The 13,135-nt window shown below is 35.6% G+C and overlaps 1 pseudogene; it reads right to left on the bottom strand.

Annotated features, from left to right (window-relative positions):
• Window positions 1-1,310: 1,310 nt before the first annotated feature.
• On the bottom strand, window positions 1,311-1,410 carry LOC138807615 (U6 spliceosomal RNA; annotated as a pseudogene).
• Between the last annotated feature and the right edge of the window lie 11,725 nt (window positions 1,411-13,135).

The following is a 13,135-nucleotide window of genomic DNA, read 5'->3' on the forward strand; positions in this document are numbered from 1 at the left end:
TAAGTTCCTTAAACTTCAAAATGCCAATCCATTCTTTGTGTCCATACAAAATACTTTCACAACCCAAATAACAGCAATATCTTACTGTAAAAATTCTGTGGAATTTTTCCAAATGAATTGCCTGACTTTGATGTAAAAATGTATTTTAGTTGTTTGTATACATCTATAATTATTTCTGCAGATTTTGTGATTTTTTAATCAGAAATAATTTGAACTCATCTGTTGAAAGGAGTAGTACAGAAACTAAAGATATTTGTTTATTGTCTGAAAAAATATTTTTAAAATATTCTATATTCTGTGTTTGAATAATATCCATAATCTATTTCACTCTCTCCTGGATATACTTTGAATTGAACATTGTTTTATAATATATAAATATATATATATCCATTAATAAATAGTCCTTTCAAATTACATTCCATATAGAAAATTTAAGATTCCTTTTTTTCTAGGTCCTTATGAAAGACCCCAGACTCCTAGGAGACTTTCGTCAACGGGAGGGCGCCCCAGAAACTCAGACTCCAGGCTGGGAGATGCAATAAGCAAGAGGAATTTATTTGACGTTTGCGCAAACGGACTCTCTGCCCCGGTCAGTCAGAGAGCCCCGAGCAGCGGTTACAAGCCTTTTTAAAGGCAAAAATCATAAGATTAACGCATAACACAAAGCATCCCATGATTGGTCCATTTAAAGATCATCATATGTGCCAACAATCACTTTGCCACGCGGGAAATTTTGTAACACTCTTTGTAAAACAATTGGTGGTTTAATGGGGGGTTTACATGGTTACAGGCCTATGATTGGTTGACATTTGGCCCAGTTTATGGTCTGGCCAGGTGGTCGTTGTCAAGATCCGTCCCAGGGATTGCTGAACTAAACTGGAACTGAAAAACATGTTCTATCTATAACCGCTGTCCTTGTTCTGGGGTGGGCTGATATCCGGACATCTGGGCAGGCCAATATCCCGCAGTCACTGCCCAGTTTTATCTGCCAGGGAAGGGAGTCTGAATACAAGCATATTTTCAGAAGCAAAATCAGCAGTTAGCAAGTTAGTAATGGCAATGTTAAAGTGAGGTTTTTAATTTTTAACCCTTCACTTATACTAGTATATTTCTTAAGGATAAAATGACCATGTTAACTAATTTCAAAAGTTTTGTAAAGGTTATTGTATATAAAGGCCTTTCTAAGGTGAAGATTTAATCCACTGATATCAAACTCACATTTAATTCTAACACTTGCATGTATTGTCACACGTGTAATTTTGTAATCAACTTTTTAATAACTGTTTTTCATTTCTTGCATCTGAAGAATGAAAACTATGGAATACTTCACAAATTTTCATATTATCCTTGTGCAAGCACCATGTTAATCTCTGTATTGTTGTAATTTGGGTATATGGGCTGCTGAATCATGTAGTATCTTCTAAATTTAAGTAGTTAATGATGCAATCTTTTTACAGGCTTATATCCTTGGGTGCCTTTTTGTAACAAGGAAGCCTTATTGTCCCTAACAATAATATTGATCTTATTTCCCTAAAATAATATGTATAGTGAAAAAAATTTATATTGTTCGGTCGATTGCTCACATTTGTATTTTTTGTGAATGACAATTTTAATTCTTTTTCATTTTAGATTTGATCATACTTTGAAGCACTTATAGCTAGATCCTAAGGTAATGGCTTTTTCCAGTACTTATTTATGCAACTGAGTTAGCTTTGTGGAGCTAATAGATTCAAAGTAAGCCTTGCTTAAGAGCTACTTCTAAACTTCTGCAGCTGACATTTTCCCAAATGAGGTCTTACCGGCACAAATGTCTACCTGACCCTTTATCCTTCTTCCATGTAGGAACAGACCAACAGAATATCCTATCTTTACAGCATAGTTTGTCTTACTGGAACAAAACTAATCTTAGTTACAAGTGATCATAGAGAGATGAACAGTTAAGACAGAAGTGTTCAGACTAGAAGGAATTTTATCAAAATATAATTGTTTATTATACTTAACATTCCAAAAGTAGCAAAAGCCAAGAAGCTGAAAAAATTGTTCATATGCATGATTACCTAATGTCTGGCCTGTCTACCTTCCAACCAGGCAGAAACTTACACTACTGACTTTCTATCACCAAATATTTTCATAGTTGCAGGAGAAGTCCATATGTTTCCCCACTTTATTAGGCCTTACATTGGTAATGTTTTAATCACAGTGTTTCCTCTTGCCTCCAGGCTGTAAATCTACAAATGGTAAACTTTAGGTCTATCTCTACCAAACACTGAGGTAGAGATAATGCAATAATACTTTAAGAGTTGTCTTTGATACCCTAACTGCAACAGAACAATGCAAAATATGTGCCCTTTTGTACTATATATAGTTATATAACTTATATTTATATGTGGCGATTTTATATTTCACACAGTGAAACTTATTAGAATTAGTTGATAATATGACAAATACATTGATACTTATATATTCCAATAAATAGAATTGGAATATAAATAATTAGGTTTATAATACATACTAGAATATAAAAAGTATCAATGTAATGTCTTCAGTATAATCTTGTGTTACCTTCTAAGTGTTCTTGTTCTTCTGAATTCACATGGTAAAAAAAAATGTTTTCCTCTAATTTATATGGGATTTTACTCTGTTGCTCTGTTTGGTTTTAAACTCACGTGTTCCAAACTGTTTTTCTCCACATTTCTGAAGCATTCCTATTGGTTATACCCAAATTTTGTTGATATGATGTCTAAAAGATATTATTCTTTTGCAAGACACATGGGTCTTTGGATCCCAGGTCCCAGTTACCCACATCATCTGATAACAGGGTCAAGACTTCTTACCTAGACCCATGCAACATTCCAACAGAAAGTAATTGAAGAGCCATGCCAATTTCTCATTTCCTATAATATTTCAGGCCCCAATTCCTTGAGAAGCAGGAATTAGCAGTAAACAATAGTTAAATGCAAGGCAACATAAAATGAAGGATGAGATCACAAAATCTGAGAGAAAGAACTGTAATTCCAACTTTCAATTTACAGATGACCAGCCCATATCTGTGAACAAGATCACAAAGTGTCAAAAGATTATTGTTAATATCCCTCCCCTAGTGATTAATGAAAGATTCCAGTCCAGCATAAGTAGGATAGAAAAATAGCTCCTGGAAAGATACAATTGGTCTACCAAAGCCAGGAAAACGTGACTTAGAGGTCAAATGTAATTCAGAAAATATCATTAATTGAGAAGATCCTTAGTGCTTCAAAACAATGGTATGTCAGTAGAACTTGGTTCTGTGGTATAAAAATGTTGTCATTCTCATAACATTTAATTTCCTGCAAGTGTATTCTTTTCAAATAATCTTTGAAAAATCACATTCACAAGCCAGGCGCTAGTGGCTGATGCATGTAATCCTAGATACTCAGGAGGCTGAAATCTAGGATCAATGTTCAAAACCAGCCCAGGCAAGAAAGTCTGTGAGACTCTTATCTCGAATATCGGAAGTGGTGTGTGGCTCAAGCGGTAGAGTGCTCGCCATGAGCTGAAGAGCACAGGGACAGTGCCCAAGCCCAGACTTCAAGCCCCATGACCTACCAAAAAAAATCATATTCGCGAAAATACCATTTGACAAATAGATGATACTTAGTCACAATAGAGTTACAATAAAGTTGATTTATTTACACTGCACTAATGCCAATCAGGTACAACCATTTATTAAAGTGTAGAAATAGTACCACCTACCATTTGTGTTGTTCATTTGGTGCTTTCCAAAATTTGTTAAATATATCATCCTCTCATATTTCAAACCTAAATGTAAACTAATAAAGTTAATTTCATCACTTAACAAGGTACATTTTAAGAAGTCACAAATAGTTGCCTTATATGTTGTGTGACAAACATATAATCTGACTTCTATTTCCATCATATTCTTCGATAATACTAAATTTTTTTTTTTTTGGGTCCGGTCATGGGGCCTCAACTCTGGGCCTGGGCGCTGTCCCTCAGCTCTTCAGCTCAAGGCTAGCGCTCTACCACTTGAGCCACAGCGCCACTTCCGGCTTTTTTCTTTTTGCTTATGTGGTGCTGAGGAATCGAACCCAGGGCCTCAGGCATGCAAGGCAAGCGCTCTACCACTGAGCCACCTTCCCAGCCCGATAATACTAAATTTTAATTTTCTTTTTTCCAAAACTTATAGGTGGTAGAAAATATTATCCCATGTAAAATAAAATAATCACACACAATTGTACAAAACCATTTATAAAAATTGGTACTTAAGAATACAGTCTAAATCATTTTAAACTTTCTTGTTAACTAAAGATTAATTTTCCAAATAGATGAGAATAAAATCATATCTATGTGGTTCACATCTCCAGTCTTGCAAATTATTACAGATGAATGAATTATGGAAATATAAGCTGACATCAGTTCAAGTATATGCAGGATTGAAACTCCATGGAATGTATATAAACTTTTCAAAGTACTAATGGACAGTTTAACAGAAAGACTATCAGGAAGTTGAAACCAGAGAGGAATAATAGTAAAGACATTGAATGAAAAATGGACAAGGGGCAAGAACAGCTAGAATACTCAATGTTCACATGTGATAAAGGAAGTGGTAAGTTTGAAATAAATCTTGGAGAAGGGGTTGGCTGAGAATGATAGAATGAATGAATCAAATCCAGGACAATCTAATCCATTGGACAATCAGATGGACATATTTAATTGTAGCATACTTGCACAACCTTTGGAAATTCAGTGAAAACACACACAGAAATTACAACCAAACAGCAATCTCTAGAGAGTATGAATATGATCTCTCAAAATTTTAAGCAGTTAATGAAGGGCAGTCTTGGGAAAAGCAAACAAAACTATTCAAAGAGGGCAATTTGGGGTAGAGGAGAAATTTGAACAGATTTAAATAGCTTGTCTAAGGTTATAAATCACCTATATTTGCTGCAAATATTATCTTTCTTCTGTGAGTTCTCTGTCTGAACTGGATACTCCAGTCCTGAGCCACACTTGATAGCTTGTGAAGACAGAATGGAAGAAACAAGATCAAGAACCCATTACTCCATTGGAGAGAAAACAATCCTCTATATTTTCATATCTCACTTCACTACTCTATCTTCATACTTTTAAGTCAATTGATTTTGAGTTATATATTTCCATCTTTGTTCTGGAAAAGTAATTGATGAAAGTAATTCACTAAACATTATTTGTCATTTTTTTATTGTGCTGTTTACTTGTTCAAGGGAGTACAGTAAACTTCACCTCTGCATTTGGTTGCAAAGGTGAAAACCCAACATTGATGTTAATCAGGACAAGCTCTAATGTAAAACTTTGTCTCCAAAAAACCCAGTCCAAGAAACTGTGATCACAAATATTTTGATATCCTTTTTTTCTTTTTTCTTTTACCTTGGAAGTCTTCTTGTGTCTAAAGTGCCAACAGAAATAAGTACTCCACTAATTTTTGATTCAATCACTTCTAACCCCAAAGATATATTTTGCGAACAAGATGATTAGAGGAAACCGAAGAATACTCCACTTTTATCTTCTCTCTTAAGACTCTCCTTAGATTCCTTATCAGGAACAGTGAAGTTATTCTTTGCAAAATTATTTCAATAGATTATTATTTTCTCTTCGTCTTGCATTTGCTCAACAAGATGTATGGAGGAGAATAGAGTTAAATTACCCATACCTTGGAAGAAAGTGTCTGTTACAAAAGGACAATGATTCTATGTCCTACTTCTATGTCCTCCTTTTAGCTCTTGTCTGATTTCCAATTAATCACAGCTCCTTGCCTTCAAGTCTAGTGAAGCTGAAGGACTATAAGGCCTCCCCCACTGCTACATCTTGATGGTTTCTCCATTAAAATTCTTTTAAGTTGCCTCATTTTGATGTGGAATTTATTTTCATGTCTTCATTCAATCTATTCTGCCTTATAGTGAGCCAAATAGGCTCTGTAAATTCACTTTAGGTAGCAAAAATATTAAGACAATCTATATCAAAAAGTTTTTGCCTCCCTCCACTGCTGAAGACAATTTGCTTAGCTAGGGTTTCTAAGAACACTGTTTTCTTTTCTTTCTTTTTTTTTGTGGGGGGGGGGAGGTATGGTCGTGGGGCCAGAAGTCTGGGCCTGGGTGCTGTCCCTCAGCTCTTCAGCTCAAGGTTAGCGCTCTACCAATTGAGCCACAGCGTCACTTCCGGCTTTTTTCTTTTTGCCTATGTGGTGCTGAGGAATCAAACCCAGGGCCTCATGCAAGCCAAGTGCTCTACCATTGAGCCACCTTCTCAGCCCAGAACACTGTTTTTTCACCTTTTCAATTTGCTCTATTCTTTTCTGAACCCAAAACTGTTTGGCTTATGTAATAAGAGAAGTCTTCACTATCTCATGTTAACAAGCATATTATTTTTTTGTGAGTCACTTAGAAATGTGAAATAACTGGTTTGAAGTATCCAATCAGATTTTTTTCTGTGTTTCAGTGCTTCAAGTGAAAAAACATTGTGGAAAGTATTACAAACAGAAAAGTGTATACCCAATACCTTCTTTCATTGTGGAGGGCACTCTCGCCCTAAATATTTTGACCCAAATTATCTTTTTCAGAGAATTACTGTTTCGTAATTAAAGGTTAATTCACAAATTTTTATGTATTTTTAAAAAGAAATTTGAATTAAATTGCACTATAACCTTTTTTCAAATCATGAAAGTATATTTCCTGGGTAAGGACAATTCTCAAGGAAACCTAGAGGACGTACAGCAAGGTTTCTGAGGTTTGTTTGTTTAGTGTGAAAATGAACCATATTCACTCACATTGCTCCCTCTCCACAAAGTCTCCATGGATTTCTTTTCATGAAAGCCTAATTTCCCAGGTAATTTTAAATTTTCTTAAAATTTAATTTTAAATTTTCTTTAAAAGTTTCAACAATTAAAATTCACCTGTCATAATTTTAAAACTCTTTTGAAATTCCTTTATCAGAACTGGTATTTCACCAACCCTAATTCCCCCTTTACCATCAAAAACAGTTAACATGTTTTCACGATTTAGTGTCCATGTAACTATTAATCTCCAATGTCTTTGTTATGCGTATATGACCATATAAGATGATGCTGAACAAAATGAACTCCAAGATATGGAATCAGAGATTTTTATTTGCAGTTGTTTTTTTTTTTAATATATTATGTGATTTCTAGTTTCTTTAGATTTTTCCCCCATGGTTTATCCCTTGCTGTATTTGATTTTGGTACCCTGTGTATTGTGTATACATTTATCTAAATTAGGGACCGGAAGAGCAACATCATAATGGTGACACAAATGACAAAGGGCAAACCAATGCAATAGCAATACTCCCAAGACAATATGTTGGAAATATACACTACAACTTGTGAGAGGTACTGAAGAGAAGGAAAACTGTGAGAAAAATGAAGGAAGGGGTAAGCTTGAAAAGTTATGTATTCACTACCTTACAATTACTGTAACCCCACTGTACATCACTTTGACAATAAAATTAAATTAAAAAAATAAGCTGCATAATATAAAATTTTACTGTACTGGTCTAGTTATATTATTATCTATATAGTAAAATTTTAAAAATCAATACTATTTGGCATCTAATTTGATTTAATTACCCCTTCTTTATCAGAAGGTCATCAAGTTGAATGTTATCCAACTAGACAATATTTTCACAATATACTTGCGTATTTTGAAAACAAATAAATTTAGCACTTTCACACACATAAAACCAAAAACAGTTTAATTCTATGGAAACCCATAACTTTTAAAGTTAAATAAGTTGTTAGGACAGAATATATGTGTTCTTCAAAATTCTTGTGACTAATAACTACTCCTTTTCAAATTCTGAACATTCCATACCTGAGAGATTCAAAACAGTACTTGTTTTCATGTTATGTAATTCTTCAATAGATGCAGTTTCCAATGGGGTGTTACAGATTTAGAAGTCAACAGGAAAATAGCCACATTCTGGTAGATGATAAAACTATGAAGCATCTGTAATAATACTTCAAGAGTAAGCAATCCCAAGCTTTATGCCATAAAGTAATCCTAGCCCAACAGTTTCCAACCTGTAAGGTGCACCTTAAAATTCCCTTAATTCACTTCATGAATAGCTTATTTCTACTGTGAAAAAGTACTACACCTCTGGTATTGTGATTCCCTCCTTGTTCTGCAAAGAACACCACAATAAACTTGCTTGCATCAGTTTTCCCCCAGTGGTACTCTTGAGATCAGAACACTTGCAAATATTATTTATATTTATACTTTTTAACTATCATTGATATTCAGGATACTAAGATCAGAAGATTATGGTTCAAAGCCCATCCAGGCAGGAAGGTTCCTTAGAATCTTGTCTCCAATAAACTTCTCAGAAAAAGCCAGACACTAGTGGCACTGAGGTTGAAGTGTTAGGGCAGATACCCTGAGCTCAGAGACAGTGTCCAGGCCCAGAGTTCAAGCTCTAGGACAAACCAATAAAACAAAAATAAAAATGAACCCAAACCTAGCATTTTTCTCATTGTATACAGAGGAACATAACTAAGGAAATTGCTTCCTGTGTTACATATAGATAGAAAAAAAGATGTCACACAATTATTCTCTTCATACCATGTTATACCAAACCCTCAAAAATGCTCTTTTTCTAAATTTATAAATTAATGTCATACATTTGTTGGCAACTCTGTCTAGATTATTCACATTATCATTTTATACATGAACTGTTGGGATTATCTATTAACTAAGTTCTAATTGTAACTCTCTTGAAAGAATAACCTAGGCAAATTGAATGCCAGAATCATTTGTGAATTGGTCAATTAAAACCTCTACTTAAAAATAATTTTGTAGCAGGGCGCTGGTGGCTCACACCTGTAATCCTAGATACTCAGGAGGCTGAGATTTGAGGATCCCGGTTCAAAGCCAGCCCGGGCAGGAGAGACCTTGAGACACTTATCTCCAATAAACCACCAGAAAACCGGAAGTGGCGCTGTAGCTCAAGTGGTAGAGCGCTCGCCTGGAGCTGAAGAGATGAGGGACAGTGCCCAGGACCAGAGTTCAAGCCCCACGACCGAAAAAAAAAAAAAAGAATTTTGTAGTATCCTATAGAATATGGAATTACAAACAAAACCAAACCATTTATTTTGAATCTAAATTCTAATTTAGCAAGGTCCACAAAGTCCTATATTAGACTAACTTTGCTATTTCTCCAGGCTTAACTTTTGTAAACCTTCATCATTTCTTTGGCATCCAACAGAATGACGCTTTTTCAAATTTTGGATGGCAATCATGAGCTCTTTTGCATCTAGTAATGTTCTGTAATGAAGAGAGCAATTAAAACACAACCGAGGATTATATATATGAGTTGCATTTCAATAGGAAATTTGACTTCTCAAAACATAACGACAAAATTAGCCCAAACTTCCAACTTTGTATTCCTTTCTTCTAATTTGGTTTGTTTCATTGAGACAAAATTATACTACCTGGTCCAGGGAAGGTATCGCTATGTAATTCTACTCTCTAATCTCCTGTCTTAGTATGAGTTCTAGAATTCCAAGCTTGTATCACATTGCTCTGCCATAGTTTGTTGGTTTATTTAATCTAGAAACACACTAGCAATTCTGAACTTCTCCGACGATCTTATCCATTGACTACTCAGACTGTTTATGTACTATTTTCAAAGATGTTCTAACATATGACACAGGATATGAACATTTTCAGATGCACTTGCAGGGGTCTCTGAATCATTCCTCCATCATCCGATCCCTTTAATAATGATTACTTGACTTTCTTACTATCTCTGGTCCCTACCTATGTAATAGTCTCAAACTTTTTTGAAGAAAGTTCACTTGAGGACTTTTTAATATTAAAATTTATTTCTTGATTCTAGTCTTACTCAGGACATATTTTCTATTGTTTTCTAACTTTTATACATTTTCTGAGAGTTGTTTCATTTGTGTACTTGTGTGTGCACATGTAAGTGCCTCTGTGTGTATGTGTATGTTTGTATGTATGTATGCAAACACGTCAATTCTTATTCAACAATCTTGCTCATAACTGGTATTCCATCATGTGAACCATTCTTCCAATGCAGGTTTTCCTGGTTAATTATAGATAGTGTCTCAAAAACTCTTCTGCCCAGGCTGGATACAAACTGAACTTCCCAGACTTCTTTACATCCTTAGGTTTTATTTTTCCAGGAGTATCAACTTTTAAACTACATACATTTTTGTGAGTATGAAGTCTAAGCTGTAGCCCAGATTTTTAACTCAAGAATTCATATAAAGTTAGATGAACATACACATTACATGTGCTGAGTGTACACTGTTAGAAATATGATCTTAAGCTGGTTGGTGGTGAGATCTGAGGATTGAGGTTCAAAGCCAGACAGGTAGGAAAGTCCTGGAGACTCTTTTCTCCAATTAACTACAAGAAAACTGGAAGTAGCACTGTGGCTCAAGTGGTAGAGCACTAGCCTGGAGCTGAATAGCAGAGGGACAGCGCCCAGGGTTCAAGTGTTCAAGTGCCACGACCAACAACAAATATATATATATCTGAAAAGGAAATAAAAAGAAATATGATCTTTGCCACCAGGATCATTGCTAGTATAATACCTTTTCTCTCAAGATGGACTTTTTTCCATTTAAGTCCATTCTCTTATATGTGCCTGGCATGGAACCAGAATCATTCTTCTATTCTACTTTTTACAAATTTGCATGATTAGCAAGTGTGATTTAGCAAAGGAGTGGCCTCATACTTCATGATCCACTTAGAAGAAATGCTTTCACTATATCACTTCTATAAATCTACATACTGTACTTTATTGTTTCAATGTTGTCTTATTTGTAGAGTCTTCTATATTGTATTGAACACTTAAACACAGAACTTCTCCTTCTCCTATTATTGTTATTGTTTCTCTTACTGTTAACTCTTGTACAATTGGAAAATAATGCACTGCACATACACTCACAAAAAAAAGATCTGAGAACCCTCTTCACATTTAAAATTCACCTTAATTTACAGAGCACTTATGAAGTTTGAACTCAATGTACTCATGGATAATTTATAAGCAATTTAAATTTCATATTTTTTCTTTACTAAGTTGTCTCTGAAACACTGCTACATGATGTCCAAAGGTATCCTTGTTCTATTTCAGTGAAGCCAGCAAACATTCATTATACCTCAAGCAGCACCATAGATGTTACTGGAAGTAACGATTAGTGGATGTGGAGACTGATCCCAGGAGACTAATTGCACCTAGAGGTATGACAAAGTTCAAGTTAACTTGTGCTTTCCTTTTTACTGTACAAGAAAAGGATCCATGGCTTGAAGGAAACTCTGTCCCTGACGTTTAGAGTGTGTTTTTAATTCATATAAAACTTGTCTGTAAAGTTCTGATTGAGAGTATTACAAAAGGAAATAATGTGTCATTTGAGGGCCAGCATAAAACAAAAGGAAATAACGTTGTTTTAAAAGTGCTCTACTGCAAAGAAACAAAGACATGGAAATTTTAAAGTGCTTTAAGGATGGATATTTCACTTCTGAGATGATTCTCTTGTTGCAGGATTCAGTTATCCATTCCTTTAATCTGGTCCTGAGTTCTCTATAGCAATAAGTATTCCAAAAACAGCAGGATCCAGTGAGTATAATCAACAAAAGCAGGCTCTTCTCAGACCAGTACTCCTTTAAGAAGGGTCCCAAAGAAATACCTGGGGTTTTTTTGTTTGCTTGTTTGTTCAGTTTGTGCTGGTTCTGGGGTTTGATTCCAGAGGCTGGACTATGTCCCTGAATAGATGTCTTCCTGCCCAAGTGCCCCCAAAGTTAGTACTCTTCTGCTTCAGCCAAAACCCCACTTCTGGCCTTTTTGGTGGTTAATTAGAAATAAGGGGTTGACAGACTCTCCTATATGGGTTTGCTTTGAACTGTGATAATGAGAAAGCCAAGTGATGGACTGGGTAGGTGGCTCAGTAGTAGAGTGCTTGCCATGCATGCATGAGGCCCTGGGTTCAATTCCTCAGCACCACATAAGCAGAAAAAGCTGGAAGTGGTGCTGTTGTTCAAGTGGTAGGGCACAAGCCTTGAGCTGAAGAGCTTAGGGACAGTGCCCAGGCCCAGTGTTCAGGCACCATGACTGGCAAAAAAAGGTAAGTGACATCAACTGTACCAAGACGTCTGTTTTGAACCAAGAAATACAAGACGAAGTTTAATATAAAACTAATATTTGACAATTTTTAAAAGAAAAGAATATGTCCAGCCAAGAAGCCATAACTTAAACAACTCAGCAAAATCATTTTGCCATTATTTTTTCTGCTTTGGAAGATTACTGTTGACCTTGTCCTTCCTTTGGGGGAAACTTAAAGTCATATTTGCACTTTTTTGTTGGTAGTGGGGCTTGAACTCTGATCCTGGGCACTGTAGCTCAGCTCTTCAGCTCAAGTTGAGTGGTCTACCACTTTAGCTACAGTACCACTTCTAGGATTCTGCTGGTTAATTGAATATAAGAGTCTCATGGACTTTCCTGAGCAGGCTGGCTTTGAACAGCAATCCTGTGGTCTCAACCTCCTGAGTAGCTAGGATTACAGGCATGAGCCACCAGCAGCCAGCTCCTATTTCCATTTTGTGCACTTAATGAGACTATGTAGACAAAGAATGGAAATTTGAATCAAATGATGACATTGTAGCTTTTCAGAAAAATTGAGGTAGCAATAAGTCCTCCTAATCCATTTTGTTACATTAATGACTAATAAGCTATGGGACCCCTACATTAGCATCCTCTGCCATCTGTGTAGGTATATTTAGTATCAGGAAAGACTGAGATTTTTAGAAAGCAAAAGAGATCAAGTACGAAAGAACAGGATAGGAGGAGATACATTTATCTCACAGAGATTAAGAACTTGCCTAAGAGATTTAGAATGCTAAAGCCGATGAGGAATAAGCCTAGTTCATAACTAGTTCTTCAATAACCAAAAATGGTTCCCTAGAGTGGTTTCTGGTACGTTAGTTACTATCATTTGTTCCTTCCATCTGAAATTATTCCTTTTCTTGTCCCAACTGATAATTTGCCTCTGCCTTTTTGGTGCCATGACTGATCAAATAAATTTCAAAATCTCAGCCTACCCTTCTCATTGTGATTAGCAGTGACC

The sequence above is a fragment of the Dipodomys merriami genome, unplaced genomic scaffold (assembly GCF_024711535.1).
Source record: "Dipodomys merriami isolate MVZ:Mamm:240054 unplaced genomic scaffold, mDipMer1.0.p SCAF_1015, whole genome shotgun sequence".
Classification (NCBI taxonomy): domain Eukaryota; kingdom Metazoa; phylum Chordata; class Mammalia; order Rodentia; family Heteromyidae; genus Dipodomys; species Dipodomys merriami.